Genomic DNA, 18,196 nt, shown 5'->3' on the forward strand with positions numbered 1-18,196 from the left:
CATAAGTGCTCAAATGGGTTGAGATCTGGGTGACTGAGACACACACACACACACGTTTTATTTTATTTTTTAAATGTTTAATTGTACCTTTTCTCCCCAATTTTGTGGTATCCAATTGTTAGTAATTACTATCTTGTCTCATCGCTACAACTCCCGTATGGGCTCGGGAGAGACCAAGGTCAAAAGCCATGCGTCCTCCAAAACACAACCCAACCAAGCCACACTGCTTCTTAACACAGCGCGCATCCAACCCGGAAGCCAGCACCAATGTGTCGGAGGAAACACCGTACACCTGGCGACCTTGGTTAGCGTGCACTGTGCCCGGCCTGCCACAGGAGTTGCTGGTGCGCGATGAGACAAGGATATCTGGGCGCAAACCCAGAGTCTCTGGTGGCACAGCTAGCGTTGCGATGCAGTGCCCTAGACCACTGCACCACCCGGGAGGCCACACACACACCCTTTTAACCCCCTATTCTCCTTTGAGACTCCTCTTTCAGAGTCACTAACATGGTAGCCAAAATAATGGCAACTGGGCATTTTTATACATGGCGTTTGATAGGATGTTAATTGCTTAGTTAACTCAGGAACCACACCTGTGTGGAAGCACCTGCTTTCAATATACTTTGTATCCCTCATTTACTCAAGTGGTTCCTTTATTTTGGCAGTTACCTGTACATCTGTTATTCTCTCTGTCTCTCACTATCTCTCTATCGCAAAAATACACACACACACACTAAACCAGCAAATACCGGTTCATTCTTGCCTATGCGTAACATAATCAAGTATTGACAGCTGTAAGACAATAAATCACTTCATTTCTACATGACTGATGATGCCAGTTGGATCCATTGAAACCCCACTAGATATATTGCACAACTGCATGCAACAACAGAAAGCTATAGTGGACTGAAATGTTAAGTATTTCCAACTAAAATGTGCAAATCTGTTTACTTTCCCTCAGTGTATTATACACATTTATACACACTTTAAAATACACGTGCTTGCAAACATGTACACCAAAACGATACGCTCGCAAACACGCATATGCAAACCTACCTTTTTATATAAATCCCAACCAATCCAAATACACACACTGTCAAACCCCAATTTCATGAACATCTCTCTGGCCTCTATTTTTCTCCATATCTCTTGGTTGGTAGTTGGGGTTAGGCAGAGTGGAGCGTTGATAGTAGAGCGTGTTGAAGCTGTCTTTCGCTGATGTGTGTGTGTGTGTGTCATCTCCCCTGGCCGCCACGGCTCGTCTCTCCATTGATCCAGACCAAAACAATCATTCACAGGCTATCACACAATTAGCATGCAAATTAGGGCCCATTCAACCGCACGCCGTCATCTACCGCCTCTCATTTACCCACGTGTCAATCGAGCCGCTGAGCCGCGATCATGTTCCCAAACCGGGCTGAGGTGCCAACACACACACACACACACACGCGTATCTGTCTGTCGTGTGTCGCTCTCCTGTTCAATGAACCCCAGAGTCTCTGTGTGCGCACATTTACGTGTGTCACATGACATGCCATGGCTGGTGTGTTATGCACTCTGGGTGATGGTCTCCTGCGTTGTCCTAGATATTCAGGTCCTATGTGGCTCAGTTGGTAGAGCATGGTGCTTGCAATGTCAGGGTTGTTGGTTTGATTCCCACATGGGACAAGTATGAAAATGTGTACACTCACTACTTTAAGTTGCTATGGATAGGAGCATCTGCTAAATTATTTAAATGTTTTTTTTTGTATAATTGCAACACTGTACTTCATATCCCTGTCATAAGACTGACATAACATATGCCTTGACTGCTGAACCTTGACCGATCGGTACTCCTGTTCCCTCTTGGCTGTTCTCCGTCATTGTTCTCCATCATTGTTCCCTAATACTGTTCCTCCTTGGCCTAAGATGTTCCTCCTTGGCCATTTCCTATAGCTATTCCACCTTAGCTGTTCCCCGTTGGCTGATCCACTTGTCTATTCACTGTCACTAGTCATTGTTCCGCCACCGCTGCTCTTCCTGTATGCCTGTTCCTGTCTGTCTGCAGCTGGGAATGCTGCCTGACATGCTGCTGGTTCGGCTCACTCCCCCCTCCTCCCTCACTCCCCCCTGTTCCTCGTCCCTCTTCTGCCGTCGCTGCCACCACCACACAGTTCACCAGGGAGCCGGCGAGTGAGACCGACAAAAGCTGTCACCAGCGAAAATGAACTGTCACCTCGCATTTTTCAGTGCGGCGGCAGCGCTGAATTGCCGCTCTGAACCAATGTGACCCAGCCCTGATTGAGTTCCGCCGTCTCCCCTTTCCTCCTCCCCCCCACACTGCACATCTAACCCATTCCTTTCCTCCTCCCCTCCTTCTTCCTCCCCAATTTATCCTTTCCACCCAACGCCTCCGAGCCAGTTCATCTCAAGCTGATGTACCGCTGCTCATCAATTCAGCTGTGTGTGTGGTGTGTGTGTGTGTGTGTGTGTGTGTGTGTGTGTGTGTGTACACATACTTACCCGTGCATGCTACTGTACTGTCACATTGGAAACGTCTCACAATGCAAATTAAGTCACACACACAGACCTACACACACAATTGACTCATAACCACACACAAATCCACATCAATATCTGCATGTAAACTGACCTACAGATAGATACATCTTACAAATATTAAGCTTGGCCTATTCAGATTCATAGACATCATGCACATCACAAAGACCTTCATATACAATGGATATCTCTTGCTCACACACACTTAGGCACACAAGTGCATACGTGCACACACACACACACACACACACACACACACACACACACACACACACACACACACACACACACACACACGGAATAGAGACTGTAGGTGATTGGACCTCCAGGCTGTAAAAAACAATTCCCTTCCCGTTGAGCGCTCCCTAGCACACAGTTAATGTCAACTCAACAGTGTGGCCTTTTGCACAGCAACTGTGTCGCTAAAATGTTGCGTTCATTTGACATTTCAATGTCGTAACTTCCGTATACTGTAGGTTAGTGTGTTTAGCGATGCGTTTAGAAGTTTGTTTGTTTGTGTAGTCGCGTCAGTACAGTAGATATAACTCATGTAGCATGAGCAGAACAGCATGGCCTCCACAGTATCAGTCCGGGCATCATTTAAAGCCTCCAGTGTGGACCACATTCTAATGACCTGTGGGCAGAATTTACACTTTAGTATACAGTAAATGATGTATTGATGTCAATGGGAGATGTAAAGGGTGTTTCTAGTAACACGTCACAGATATCAAGTTGTAAATCAGAGCAAAACCTGGACCCGTACAAATCAGCTGGGCTAGACAATCTGGACCCTCTATTTCTAAAATGATCTGCCGCCATTGTAGCAACCCCTGTTTACTCGTCTGTTCAACCTCTCTTTCGTATCGTCCAAGATTCCTAAAGATTGGAAAGCTGCCATGGTCATCCCCCTCTTCAAAGGGGGTGACACTCTAGACCCAAACTGTTACATCCTGCCCTGCCTTTCTAAAGTCTTCGAAAGCCAAATGAACAAACAGATCACTGACCATTTCGAATCTCACCGTACCTTCTCTGCTGTGCAATCCAGTTTCCGAGCTGGTCACGGGTGCACCTCAGCCACGCTCAAGGTACTAACGATATCATAACCGCCATCGATAAAAGACAGGACTGTGCAGCCTTTTTCATCGACCTGGCCAAGGCTTTCGACTCTGTCAATCACCACATTCTTATCGGCAGACTCAACAGCCTTCGTTTCTCAAATGAATGCCTCGCCTGGTTCACCAACTACTTCTCAGATAGAGTTCAGTGTGTCAAATCAGAGTGCCTGTTGTCCGGACCTCTGGCAGTCTCTATGGGGGTACCATAGGGTTCAATTCTCGGGCCGACTCTTTTCTCTTCATATATCAATGATGTCACTCTTGCTGCGGGTGATTCCTTGATCCACCTCTATGCAGACGACACCATTCTGTATACATCTGGCTCTTCTTTGGACACTGTGTTAACCTCTAGCGTCGAGCAATCCCGTATCCGGGAGGGTAATCATAGCCTCAAGCTCATTACCATAACGCAACATTATCTATTCATGAAAATCGCAAATGAAATGAAATAAATATATTGGCTCACAAGCTTAGCATTTTGTTAACAACACTGTCATCTCAGATTTTCAAAATATGCTTTTCAACCATAGCTACACAAGCATTTGTGTAAGAGTATTGATAGCTAGCATAGCATTAAGCCTAGCATTCAGAAGGCAACATTTTCACAAAAACAAGAAAAGCATTCAAATAAAATAATTTACCTTTGAAGAACTTCGGATGTTTTCAATGAGGAGACTCTCAGTTAGATAGCAAATGTTCCGTTTTTCCAAAAAGATTATTTGTGTAGGAGAAATCGCTCCGTTTTGTTCATCAAGTTTGGCTAAGAAAACCCCCCGAAAATTCCGTCATTACAACGCCAAACGTTTTTCCAAATTAACTCCATAATATCGACAGAAACATGGCAAACGTTGTTTAGACTCAATCCTCAAGGTGTTTTTCACATATCTATTCGGTGATAAATCATTCGTGGCAGTTGGGTTTCTCCTCTGAAGCAAATAGAAAAATGCACGCAGCTGGAGTTTACGCAATAATTTTGACGGAGGACACCAAGCGGGCACCTGGTAAATGTAGTCTCTTATGGTCAATCTTCCAATGATATGCCTACAAATACGTCACAATGCTGCAGACAACTTGGGGAAACGACAGAAAGTGTAGGCTCATTCCTGGAGCGTTCACAGCCATATAAGGAGACATTGGAACACAGCGCCTTCAAAATCTGGGCCATTTCCTGTTTGAAATTGCATCTTGGTGTCGCCTGTAGCATCAGTTCTGTGGCACTCACAGATAATATCTTTGCAGTTTTGGAAACGTCAGTGTTTTCTTTCCAAAGCTGTCAATTATATGCATAGTCGAGCATCTTTTCGTGACAAAATATCTTGTTTAAAACGGGAACATTTTTTATCCAAAAATTAAAAGAGCGCCCCCTATATCGAAGAAGTTAACAAAACTCTAAACGAGCTTCAATGTCATATAACACTCCTTCCGTGGCCCCCAACTGCTCTTAAACGCTAGTAAAACTAAATGCATGCTCTTCAACCGATCACTGCCCGCATCACTACTCTGGACGGTTCTGACTTGTGGACAACTACAAATGTTTGGCTAGACTGTAAACTCTCCTTCCAGACTCATATTAAACATCTCCAATCCAAAATTAAATCTAGAGTCGGCTTCCTATTTCGCAACAAAGCCTCCTTCACTCACACTGCCAAACATCCCCTCGTAAAACTGACTATCCTACCGATCCTCAACTTTGGTGATGTCATTTACAAAATAGCCTCCAACACTCTACTCAGCAAACTGGATGCAGTCTATCACAGTGCCATCCTTTTTGTCACCAAAGCCCCATATACCATCCACCACTGCGACCTGTATGCTCTCGTCGGCTGGCCCTCGCTACATATTCGTTGCCAGACCCACTGGCTCCAGGTCATCTATAAGTCTTTGCTAGGTAAAGCTCCACCTTATCTCAGCTCACTGGTCACCATAACAACACCCACAACAACACCGTAGCACGCGCTTCAGCAGGTATATCTCACTGGTCTTCCCCAAAGCCAACACCTCATTTGGCCGCCTTTCCTTCCAGTTCTCTGCAGCCAATGACTGGAACGAATTGCAAAATTCACTGAAGTTTTGGAGACTTATATCTCCCTCACTAGCTTTAAGCATCAGCTATCTGAGCAGCTTACCGATCGCTGCAGCCGTATTCATCATATTCATTTGCACACACCGTATATAGATTTTTCTATTGTGTAATTGACTGTATATAGACTTTCCTATTGTGTAATTGACTGTAATTTTGTTTATCCTATGTGTAACTCTGTGTTGTTTTTTGTCATACTGCTTTGCTTTATCTTGGCCAGGTCGCAGTTGTAAATTAGAACTTGTTCTCAACTGGCCTACCTGGTTTAAATAAAGGTGAAATAAAAAATTTAAAAATTAAAGAGCATGCTATACAGTGGCTTCAACCGCTGCAATTTATAGCCATGTAGGGTTTTGTGCTTAATCCCCTCCTGTACCTCCGGTTCACCACGACTGCCTGGCTGCGAACGACTGTAACCCCATCATTACATTTGCTGACGACACGATGGTGGTAGGACTGATCATCGACGAGGATGAGACCGCCTATAGAGAGGAGGTCAGTGACCTGGCAGTGTGGTGACAGGGCAAAAACCTCTCCCTCAACGTCAGCAAGACAAAGGAGTTGATCGTGAACTACAGGAAACGGAGGGGTGAGCTCGCCCCCATCCATATCGACGGGGTTGTAGTGGAGTGGGTCGAGAGCTTCAAGTGCCTCGGTGTCCACATCGCTAAGGACTTAAAATGCTCCACACACACAAACACAGTTGTGAAGAAGGCACGACAACTCCTCTTCCACCTTAGGAGGCAAAGAAGTGTAGCATGGGCCCTCAGATCCTCCAGAAGTTCAACAGCTGCAATATTGAGAGCATCCTGACTGGCTGCATCACCGCTTGGCATGGCATCTGCTTGGCATCCGACCTTAAGATGCTACAGAGGGTAGTGCGTACAACCCAGTACATCACCGGGGCCGATCTCCCTGCCTCCCAGGACCTCAATACCAGGCGGTGTCAGAGGAAGGCCCTAAAAATCGTCAAAGACTCCAGCCATCCAAGTCATAGACCGTTCTCTCTGCTACTGCACAGTAGTCTGGAACCAACAAGACCCTGAACAGCAGGCCATAAGACTATTAAATCGTTCACCAAATAGCTACCCAGACTGTACATGACCCTTTTTGTACTAACTCTTTTGACTCATCACATACGCTGCTGCCTCTGTTTATTATCGATCCTGTTGCAAAAGTATCCAGACCCTTTTGATTTCTTCACATTTTATTGTGTTACAAAGTGGGATTAACATTTAATTGTCTTTTATTTTGTCAACCAGCTTCACAAAATACTCCAATGTCAAAGGGGAAGAAAAATTATATATATTTTTTAAAGATGAATAGAAATTAGCAAAAATATAGTCGTTGCATAAGTATTAAGCAAAACATTAAGAACACCTTCCTAATATAGGGTTGCACTCCTTTTTGCCCTTAGAACAGTCTCAATGTGTCGGGCATGGAGTCGACAAGGTGTTGACTCCAATGATTCCCACAGTTGTGCCAAGTTGTCTTGATGTCCTTTGAGTGGTAGACCATTTTGATACACAAGGGAAACTGTTGAGCGTGGAAAACCCAGCAGTGTTGCAGTTCTTGACACAAACCTGTGCGCCTGGCACCTACTACCATGCCCCGTTCAAAGGCACTTGCATCTTTTGTCTTGCCCATTCACCCTCTGAATTTCACCCTTAATAGTGTATATAAAGAGATTATTGTATGTCTGATTTGTTATTGTTACCCATCTACCAATCACTGCCCTTCTTTATGAGGCTTTCTAAAAGCTCCCTGGTCTTTGTAGTTGAATCTGTGCTTGAAATTCAATACTTGATTGAGGGACCAAACATATGTTGTATGTATGGGGGACAGAGGAAGGGTTAATCATAAAAAAATCATGTCAAGCCACTGTATATGTACATATCTACCTCAATTACCTCGTACCCCAGCACATCGACTCGGTCCTAGTACCCTGTGTATATAGCTACGTTATCATTACTCATTGTGTATTTATTCCTTGTGTTATTATTTTTCTCTTGGCATTGTTGGGAAGGACCTGTAAGTAAGCATTTCATTGTTGTTCTACAGAAATACCATTTGATTTTGTGTTTAAAGCAGTGTGATGTATGAACTGGTAACCTACCAGTATATCATTGGAATACTAGCACTCTGTATGAGACCGTGGCTACAGTACCTAGCTTTTGGAGTTGCAGTTTGTGTAGCTAGCTCGTGACATTGATAGCATTGCACGCACCTTCAACTATCCTACCCCTCGATCACTACCATTTTCAACCACCTTTGTCTTTGAGTTTTGAGCATGTAGTACATTGGGGAATGCTAGAGAGGGTTTGTTTGACATGAAAGAGGCCTTGGTACACAACACAAAGATAAACGTCCCCCAGGCCCCATCCCTCCTTAGCTTTCATCAAGCTCTTTTGAAGCGTCTCCCCTATGGAGTGACAGAGCGCTACTGTGGGGCTAGCACAAGGCCCAGGAAGTGACGAGGCCTGGGACTTGATGTGTGAAAGAGCCTGGTGACAACTGCCCTCAGCATGGGGGCCGCATTGTGATCATTGCATCTTCCCAGGTCTTCCTCCTGTACTGGATTCTGATCTCTCCACCTGGATGCTCTGTGTGTCTGTGTGTGAGTGAGAGAGAGAGAAAAACTTGATGCGATAACATAGCAGTTGTAGTGAATTCACTAGACTGCCTAAAGGAGAACCTTGGGAAACAAGTGCAGTATAGCTTATCTTTGTGGTCTGATACAGTTTGGAGCTGTTTAACACCTTTTGTGGTTGTGTGATAGACTACTGAGAACTTGTGAGAACTTGACTCCTATAAATGTATCAGTGGGACAGTTTGGTCTCCCGTTGTCTTTTAACGAGTGGCTGCCGAGCAGCCGTATGGAGAGCGATACGGGTTGAGCTAATTAGCGAAATTGAAAGAATTCCAGCTCCAATCCCAATTTCACTCCAGCTGGATGTGCCGTCTCCGCAGTGAAAACCAACTGACCCAGAGGAACAAAGCTTCAAACCAAACCCGACGACATAAAAGCCCCATTGCTACAGCGTTTCGCTCCACGCCTCTAGCAACCGCGCTCTTGTAAAGCTGTCTTCCCATAGTTTACAGAGCAGCAATGGTACAGTAAAAGTCTGATTTATTCATCTTTATTTGCCCTCTTTTATACACCGTAAGAGAGAGAGTGAAGATGAAGACAGACGGAATAAATGCGGCAAAGCACAGAAAGGCCAAAAGAGAATCCCAAGCTCGATCCGGAGGGGCTCGTAAAGTAGATTTGTGAGGGGGGAGGTCTGAAAACAAGTCTCCTTTAATCTCTCTCCCATCTGCATCAGCCCTGCGGTTTGGACTAAAATGGCCTCATTGTCTCGGCTCAGTTACAGTAGCATTCTGTCTGAATGATTCACCAGAAGAGAGAGAGATAGTAAATTTCCTGCCGGCAAAAGAGAAACATTTCCCATGGAGAGTTAAAGGCTGAGGATGAGGCAGATGGAGGGAGCTGCATATTTCAATGGCTTTGAATAAATCTGTTTTTAATAACCGGCCTCGCGAGGAGTTCCCACTTCTAAAAAATAAAAAAAAAACAGTAGATTTCTCAACCTTGCGCCGGCGTCGTAAATATTAAACAATTACGACCTGCCTGGCTGTGTGGACTCATGGAGAAGCTCTCCTTTCCACTAGCTTTAAATCACAGGCGCACATCTGCTCACAGGCCTACACCCTTTCATTTCAAAACGGTAATGAATTATCCGAATGGGAGATTAATTGCAGGAACCGAAAGCTTCTCTCAGATCAGGGTTATGGATCATCAGCAGTGACAGGAGACATCCGCACATGTACAGTAGCATACACCCAGTTAAATACACCTTGTAACATTACTCTGGCATCTAAAAGAAATAAACCTGAGTTAATCCTTCAAAGCTCAAATTCTTGGAAGCTAATTGATTTGTCGTAAATGTCCCCCCAAGATGCAGAAGTGCTGTGCTGTATAAAGCTGGATCAGTGGGTCAGTAGAACAGTGTCGCGGCACGATTCTCCACTTTGTTTGATGACAGACGCTTGAGCACGTTGGCTCTTAGACTTGCGGAATAGTGTTTTGAGTGTGCCACTTTAAAATGATTTCCTATTGATGTTTGCACGACCAAAGTCATGAACAATGTGTATACACCTAGTAATTGCTTCTACACCTGCATTGCTTGCTGTTTGGGGTTTTAGGCTGGGTTTCTGTACAGCACTTTGAGATATCAGCTGATGTACGAAGGGCTATATAAATACATTTGATTTTATTTGATTTAATGCAGCCACAAACAGTAGCCGTTCAAGCTGATGGTCTAGCTTCTTGCTAATCCCTTTTATAGCACAGCTGTTTCCCCAGATTCGCTGTGTGATTCACCATAGAGAAGTATACTGATGCATTGCTTCTGAACCCTCTGCAACCGATCGAGGAACCAGGCCAAAGAACACAGCCGGAGAGGAAAAGAATCTTGTGGCCATATATCATCATAGAAACATTCATTTATTAGATAACCAATGAATTATGGGAGTCTTTATTCAGACCCAAGGCCATGCCCATAAAACAGAGATATGGCCCATCATGTTACACGTGTGAAGTATCACTGAAGACACCCAGGGTTTGCTTTGATGTCTTCATCACTGAAAAATAGGCGTTTTGACAAGACTGCGCAATAGGGCTTGTGTTAAAAAGGTGCTCCCCTCTAAGTGAATGGGTTGCATTATTCATACTTAACAAGACCAGAAACATGCTGGTATGTGAGGGAGCACAAAATGGAGAATGACACCCCCCCCGACGCTGCCTAGCGCTCGTTAGCGAGAGCATCAAGCTTCTCCCTCTTCTTCACACAGCTAAAAGAGAAGAGGAGGAAAGGAAGACACTGGGAGGAGAAGAGGAGGAGGAAAGGAAGACACTGGGAGGAGGAAAGGAAGACACTGGGAGGAGGAAAGGAAGATACTGGGAGAAGAGGAGGAAAGGAAGACACTAGGAGGAGGAAAGGAAGACACTGGGAGAAGAGGAGGAAAGGAAGACACTGGGAGAAGAGGAGGAAAGGAAGACACTGGGAGAAGAGGAGGAAAGGAAGACACTGGGAGGAGGAAAGGAAGACACTGGGAGGAGGAAAGGAAGACACTGGGAGGAGGAAAGGAAGACACTGGGAGGAGGAAAGGAAGACACTGGGAGGAGGAAAGGAAGACACTGGGAGGAGAAAAGGAAGACACTGGGAGGAGGAAAGGAAGACATTGGGAGGAGGAAAGGAAGACAGGAGCTAAGGAGGAAAGAAAGACACTGGGTGACGAAGAGTAGGAAAGGAAGACACTGGGAGAAGAGGAGGAAAAGAAGACACGGAGGAGGAAAGGAAGACACGGAGGAGGAAAGGAAGATACTGGGAGGAGGAACGGAAGACACTGGGAGGAGGAACGGAAGACACTGGGAGGAGAAAAGGAAGACAGGAGGAAAGAAAGACACTGGGTGACGAAGAGTAGGAAAGGAAGACACTGGGAGAAGAGGGAGGGGTTGTGGGAAAGAGAGAAAAAAGAAAAGCAACCAGAAGCGCTAGCCAGGAACTCGTGCCAGTAAACTCCGAGACAATGAACCTCCGCCAGATGTTGCGCCATTCGGCCTTGCTCGCTCCGGCAAAGAGATGCGAGCCGACTAACCATTTTTCACTGTCAGCCAGAACAACAGGGCCTTGCAGAGGGAAATTAAGACATGCGCGACGTGCGACGGTGGTGGCGCCCTGCTCCGACGTTGGCTGCCGAAATTACTGGCTGTGGAGAGGAGAGAGAGAGGTGGTGACTGTGACAGTCGGGGCTGGCATAGGAGAAAAAATCCCGAACACACGCCACCTGGCCGCTGACAGCTCTGTCAGAACGCATCGGGTCTCCCGCGACACAGCGAAGGGGTTCTGATCCGGTGTGCCGTCTCTCAGGGGCAGGGATAATTGTCATCAGCGTCAACAGAGCCATCGTCATGGTAGCACGTCTGCCTGTATATCGTTGTGGCCTAACTGTATCTGTGCAGACTGCTTTCCTCTGTGGAGGGAACATCACTGATCTAAAATGGAACTGGGACAATAACTGCTGATGAATATACAAAAATAGCTTAAAACAGGATGAATATATTAAAATATTTAAAATGGGATTCAGTTTGTCGAAATGTAGGTCAACACAACTGAAATGGACGACGTGAAATGTTCCTCTGAAAACTCCTTTGTCGAGTGAGATTTTGTCTAATCCCCTTTCTTTGGTAGCTGGGGAAAACCTTTCGCTTCTCTCCCGTACTCTTTAATGACACCCTTGTCAGCACCAGAAAATCTACCGATTTCATTCGGGAGGAGGGGGGAGGGTGCAACCCCCTATACCCCCTCAAACCCACCAGACCTTAGTTGCTGGACAGTCTTCTCCCAGCTGTTTCTTATTCATCTGGGGTGGAGGGGGTGTCCCTGTCTGTCCTTGTGGTGGGGGTTTGGGGGGCTGGGGACCCTCCTGTCCCAGTGGTCCATTGCCTTGCTGTCCCATCAATAACGGCCAGGGTGACAGGGCTGAAGGGGGCACAGTGCAGACCCCTGGCCTGAGGCCTGTCCTCCTGATCAGCCAACAATGCCCACAGTTTGGGCCCTGCCCGGCCTGGCAGCCCCCCAAACATCACACACAGCTCATACAAAATAGCTCCCTCTTCCCATTCTCTTGCTTGGTTTCTCAAACAAAGCCACAATTGCACTCTCTTGTCCTTCCTCTGTTTTAGCAATCTGGCACTTTAGAGCAGGGGATACATCCACTGCATGGGAAAAAGGGAGGCAAGGTGTCTCTTTCTCTTTCTCTCTCTCTTTCTCTTTCCCTCTGTGCAGCTACAGGTCTCTACAGTATGTTACGTACCGGCCGGTATCATTCCCTCCGGATCTCCCCCCACCTAGAGGAGAGTTGCCAGGACTGGTTCATCTCTGCCTGCCAGACAGCAATGTCTCTCTCACCACTCCACATCTGGCCTAAAGCCCCCGCCTCCCTCCTTCTCTACCTCTCCCTCATACAGACCCTGCAGCCTTGCTTCTCATCAATTACGTCTCTGATGTGGTAAATATGCCTGCACACAGCAATATACAAACTCACTGCAACACACTCGCATACGTCCATACAAAGTCAGATACATACTTCACCCGAAACCATAGCTTTCATTTCATACCTAAAAGAACACAAACCACTACACACAAATGCTCACCCCAGCACACAAACATGCTGTGGAATTGCAGGATTATGAGTACAACCAGAGGTGGTAGCATCCATTTGCACGCACCCCACCATACAAAACACAAAGACATTGCCTTTAATCAAGTCAAAGAATTCCACCACCAGCTTCACTTTACCGAAGAAGTCAAACGAATTGTTAATACCATCAGTCTTCTAGCATGTATGTATTCTAAATAGTAGTAGAAAGGCTAACGCCAGAGCATCTGGTCCTTCCTTTGTGGCTTAGCCAATAAACTCAGACCAGGAAGTCCCGGGTGATTGCGCCAATGCCCATTGGTGGACTGATTAGAGTCGGAGATCTGTGCAATTAAAGCAGCGTGACAACTGGTAATGAACCTTTTGAACAGGAAACGCACAATGGACTATTTAAAAGAGAAGTGGCTTCATCCCTCCATCCATCTCTGACGGAGGAAAGGAGCGGAGGAGGAGGAGTAGTGCAAGAAGAACAACGGGCGAGAGTGTCAGAAGACATCAAACAATGAATCAGTCTGAAATCTATGATCTCCAGCTGCTCCAGCTGTTGCTGGGACTCCGAGCAAACAGCGGCATCAGATTATACAGGGATGGAAGTGCTTGGCGTTGCAAACACAGATTTTGTCGGTTGGTGGTGTGTTGATGAGGGATCAGGTCTGGTGAAAGTGGCTGGGCTGCTGGTGTGGTGCAGATAGGGTTGAAACTGATATACAGGTGTGACTGAGTACAGGGGGAAAACAGGCATGGACCTGAGTAAGAGGGTTTCAAGGAATATTTACTGTTGATAGTGTTGAAGCTTTGAGACATGGCTGGAAGCGTTGGACTAAGTTCTTTGAACTAGCCTACACTGTTTATGTGGTTATTCAAGTATATGTACTGAACTGAATTTATTCATAAATTACCGGTTTTGGTCATCAACATTTCTTTTTTAGGTATCAAGTAAAGTACTGATCTAAAATGTGAACTAAAGTGAACCTACCTTAAAACAAAGTCAGCTGTGGCTTTTCAGTGAGCTCATCCCAGGGCCAGTAGGCTGCTGGGTCGTAGGCGTCCGAGAGGAGCGTAAGCCTCCCAGGCGTTCAGCAGGAATGTGTCGGCTGGATGATGAATGGCTGCTGAGAGGCCTGAGCCCAGAGGCAGAGCTTCACCGTGATGCTCACCTGGTCAAGTTGTGTGGGCAGGACACTGCTGGGTTTGGGCTGCTGGGTAGATAGAGGCAGGGACTGACCCTGGGGTGGGTGTGTGTGTGTGTGTGTGTGTGTGTGTGTGTGTGTGTGTGTGTGTGTGTGTGTGTGTGTGTGTGTGTGTGTGTGTGTGTGTGTGTGTGTGTGTGTGTGTGTGTGTGTGTGTGTGTGTGTGTGTGTGTGTGTGTGTGTGTGTGTGTGTGTGTGCGTGCGTACACTGGAGATAGACTTCCAGGTATTCCAGCATCCACTCATAAGGGTGCGTGAGGGGAGGCGGTGTGAGAAGTGTGCAGGAGTAGAGAGCAGCCTAAGAAGGGGGGTGGACAGGGGTAGGGGTAAGGGGAGTTCAGCCAGAGGTGTCTTGTCAAGTGGTGTGAGGGCTCGTCTTCTGCGCTGGATGTGTTATCGGAGACAGGGAGGCTTGGCGGCAGAGACTGTAGACACCTCTGTGGCCTGACTTTTGCAGGCCTCTCCACCACAGGACCTGATGTATGGTGATTAACTAGCAATGTGGCCACTATGTTCAATCATTACTCTCACTGCGGCTACAGCTAAATCTAGCTCCTCAGATCTTATTTAACTGGAGAAATGGTTTTGTTAGATGAGCAATAATGACTGCTTAAAATAAATCATTCAAATACTGAGCTATGTTGTATCCTAAATAAAACATTTGGAAACTATTATTTTATACTTACACAATTTCTCAGAGAAAGAGATTTTGTTCAACAAGTCATTTAAAAAATCTCTAAAACGTAGGGGCAAAATTATTGACATCCTTAAATATTCTTATAAATAGAATAGTCAACAGTTTAGTAATTGGTCTCATATTCTTAGCTACATCAAGCTTGTTGCAGGCTTTGGTTTTTCCATTTATGTTTTGAGGTTGGAATTTAGCATGTATAGCTTGTTAGCACATAAGGCACACTAATTGGTGTCACCTGATTAGTCAATATGTGTTACACCTGTGCTATTTGCCGTCTCGTTAGTCAGAGGTTGTTTAACCTGTGCTGACCCAGGGCTCCAGTTGTCTTGATAGATGTGGAGGGTTAACACCTTTAGTTGCCTCTCCTTTTATCTGATTTCGGTTAGCTTCCTGTCAATAAGTTTGGTGTTGGTATTTATTTTGTTTGCCTCTTAGTGGGTAAATTTAGTGGGCACTCATGGTGGGAGTCTTTTAGTTTCCAGTTGTTGTTGCTAGTCAACTTTCATTGGACAACCCCATGAGTGTCTTTCAGAATCCCTCCTAAAACCCCACCTGTTTCATTTTGTTTGTTTGTCAGTGACTCTTTGTTAGTTTCCTCATCTGTTTGAGCGACATTGTTTTTTGTTTACTTGCTGAGGAACGTAAGACTTTACAGACTTGTTGGATGCATCTACAGTTTGTTTTCATTGTTTCAGATTTGCGCCCAATAGAAATTAATGGTAAATAATGTGTTGTCATTTTGTGGTCACTGTTGTTGTAATTATGAATAGAATGATTCTAAACACTCCTACGTTAATGTGGAAGCTACCATGATTATAGATCATCCTGACTAGAATGAGTAAAAAAGTTAGAGGGTCAAAGATCATACCCCCAACCTCTCCTGTTATTGGTAATGGTGAGAGGTTAGCATGTCTGGGGGTATGACCCTTACAGGAAAAAACACATTAATTACTCATGTGAACAAGTGATCTCATCTGATCATGTGATTTTATGGGAAGTTAATCTGATAACATGTGAATTAACATGTGATTCACATGTGGAACTACACATGACAACATGGGGATGCTACATTTACACGTGAAAATATGTGTTTTTGGAACACTTCACATGTGACATTGACAGAGATTCTATTAGCTGGCACAGGTTACCCCGGTGGGAAGAGTTTGCACCGGGTGAAAAGGGATTTCATTTGTTTCAGAGCCCACAGTGAAATCATCTCAGAAACAAAAAGTGACGTAAATTAAGCACATGGACTAATGAGTAGGATTCTGTGTTTTCACATGCAAAAGTGATTGATTTTGATTAAAACACCTTATCTGCCTTCCTAATGAAAACGAGTTTGAAAATTACAGCATACACTGAGTGTACAAAGCAATAGACGGACCAGGGGAATCCAGGTGAAAGCTATGATCTCTTATTGTCACCTTTTAAATCCACTTCAATCAGTATAGATGAAAGGCAGGAGACCAGTTTATGAAGAATTGTCAAGCCTAGAGACATGGATTCTGTATGTGTGCCATTCAGAGGGTGAATGGGCAAGACAAAAGATTTAACTGCCTTTGAACGGGGTATGGTAGTAGGTGCCAAGCACACCGGTTTGAGTGTGTCGAGAACTGCAACGCTGCTGGGATTTTCATGTTCAAGAATGGTCCACCACCCAAAGGACATCCAGCCAACTTGACACAACTGTTGGAACCATTGGAGTCAACATGAGCCAGCATCCCTGTGGAACGCTTTCGACATCTTGTAGAGTCCATGCCCCGATGAGTTGAGGCTGTTCTGCAACTCAATGTTCCTAATGTTTTGTAGACTCAGCGTATATTTTATGGAATATTGATGTCTGTTTCTGGATGATGCTCCATGCTGCCTTGTTGACAACAAGACCGAGTGGTGCAGATTAGTGTTCGATTTGAGAAGGGTTTTGCCCGTTCACGTCATAGGTCATAGCCGGGTACACCAAGGCTCAGGTTAATAGAACTCTATGTGCTCACATGTTGTCATATGTTTACTTTCATGTTGTCACGTGTTATCCCATTAACTTCACATGTGAAACATGTGATCATGTGAAATTCATGTGATCTCAGGCGAGATCCATGTTAGGATTTTTAGAAGATCTTCTCAAGACACTTGTTTTATCAGTCGTCAGGACGTCACATGATGGCTTCAAATGGTCCCAAACCATTATAATAAAGTAATGGTATGGTGGTAAGCTATTCATCTAAAATATGACCCTACCTGGGATTGGAACCTCTGGATTTGAGGTGTGCTGATCTTCCTGCTGTGCGACGGTCTGTCGCAGTGTCCCACATATTCATTCCATATATTACATCTCCACACCTAGCAAAAGAGTGGATTCTGCACTGCTATTTTAGTTATGAGTTCATCTGATTATTCTCTCATTGATTTAGTTTACTTATTTAAGCAATTTGAGGGTTTTCTGTATAGTTGTCTATTGTTGGATTGATGATTCTGTTTTAATGTTACTCCTGAAACACTGATAAATATATTTTTTCTTGAGTGTATTATACAAAGCTGAGATTTACTTTGAAGTCTAAAGTGTAGGAATACAGGTGAAACCAGCCGTTGACACAGACATTGTGGCGGCAGGGTAGCCTAGTGGTTAGAGCGTTGGGCTAGTAACCGGAAGGTTGCAAGTTCAAATCCCCGAGCTGACAAGGTACAAATCTGTCGTTCTGCCCCTGAACAGGCAGTTAACCCACTGTTCATAGGCCGTCATTGAAAATAAGAATTTGTTCTTAACTGACTTGCCTGGTTAAATAAAGGTTAAAAAAAATAGCAAAAATATCAGGGTGCAATGAATCAAGAGTTTGTTGAAATCCCAGGTGAGGACACATTTAATAATAATTACAGTATACAGTGCCTTCAGAAAGTATTCATACCCTTTGACTTATTCCACATTTTGTTGTGTTCAAAATGGATAAAAAATATTTAAAAATCTCACCCCTCACACCCAATACCACATAATGACAAAGTGAAAACATGTTTTTAGAAATGTTTGCTAATTTATTAAAAATGAAAAGACATTTCTAATTTACCTAAGTATTCAATCAATACATGTTAAAATCACCTTATTACAGTTGAGTCTTTCTGGGTAAGTCTTGAAGAGATTTGCACATGTGAATTGTACAATATTTGCCCATTTACTATTTTCAGAATTCTTCAAGCTCTGTCAAATTGGTTGTTAATCATTGCTAGACAACCAATTTCAAGTCTTGCCATAGATTTCCAAGCAGATTTAAGTCAAGACTGTAACTCGGCCACACATTCACTGTCTTTGTAAACAACTCCAGTGTAGATTTGGCGGTGTGTTTTAGGTTATTGTCCTGCTGAAAGG

At 44.7% G+C, this 18,196-nt stretch overlaps 1 long non-coding RNA gene across 1 annotated transcript; it reads right to left on the bottom strand.

Moving 5' to 3' along the window:
* Window positions 1-7,005: 7,005 nt before the first annotated feature.
* Window positions 7,006-14,977, bottom strand: LOC118384778 (uncharacterized). Its single transcript, XR_004825914.2, has 3 exons — window positions 14,834-14,977; window positions 13,934-14,622; window positions 7,006-8,344 (listed from the first exon to the last, which is right to left on the bottom strand). It is a non-coding gene; the product is annotated as an uncharacterized LOC118384778 (long non-coding RNA).
* Window positions 14,978-18,196: the final 3,219 nt, after the last annotated feature.

Source organism: Oncorhynchus keta, chromosome 5, assembly GCF_023373465.1.
Source record: "Oncorhynchus keta strain PuntledgeMale-10-30-2019 chromosome 5, Oket_V2, whole genome shotgun sequence".
NCBI classification, from domain to species: Eukaryota; Metazoa; Chordata; class Actinopteri; order Salmoniformes; family Salmonidae; genus Oncorhynchus; species Oncorhynchus keta.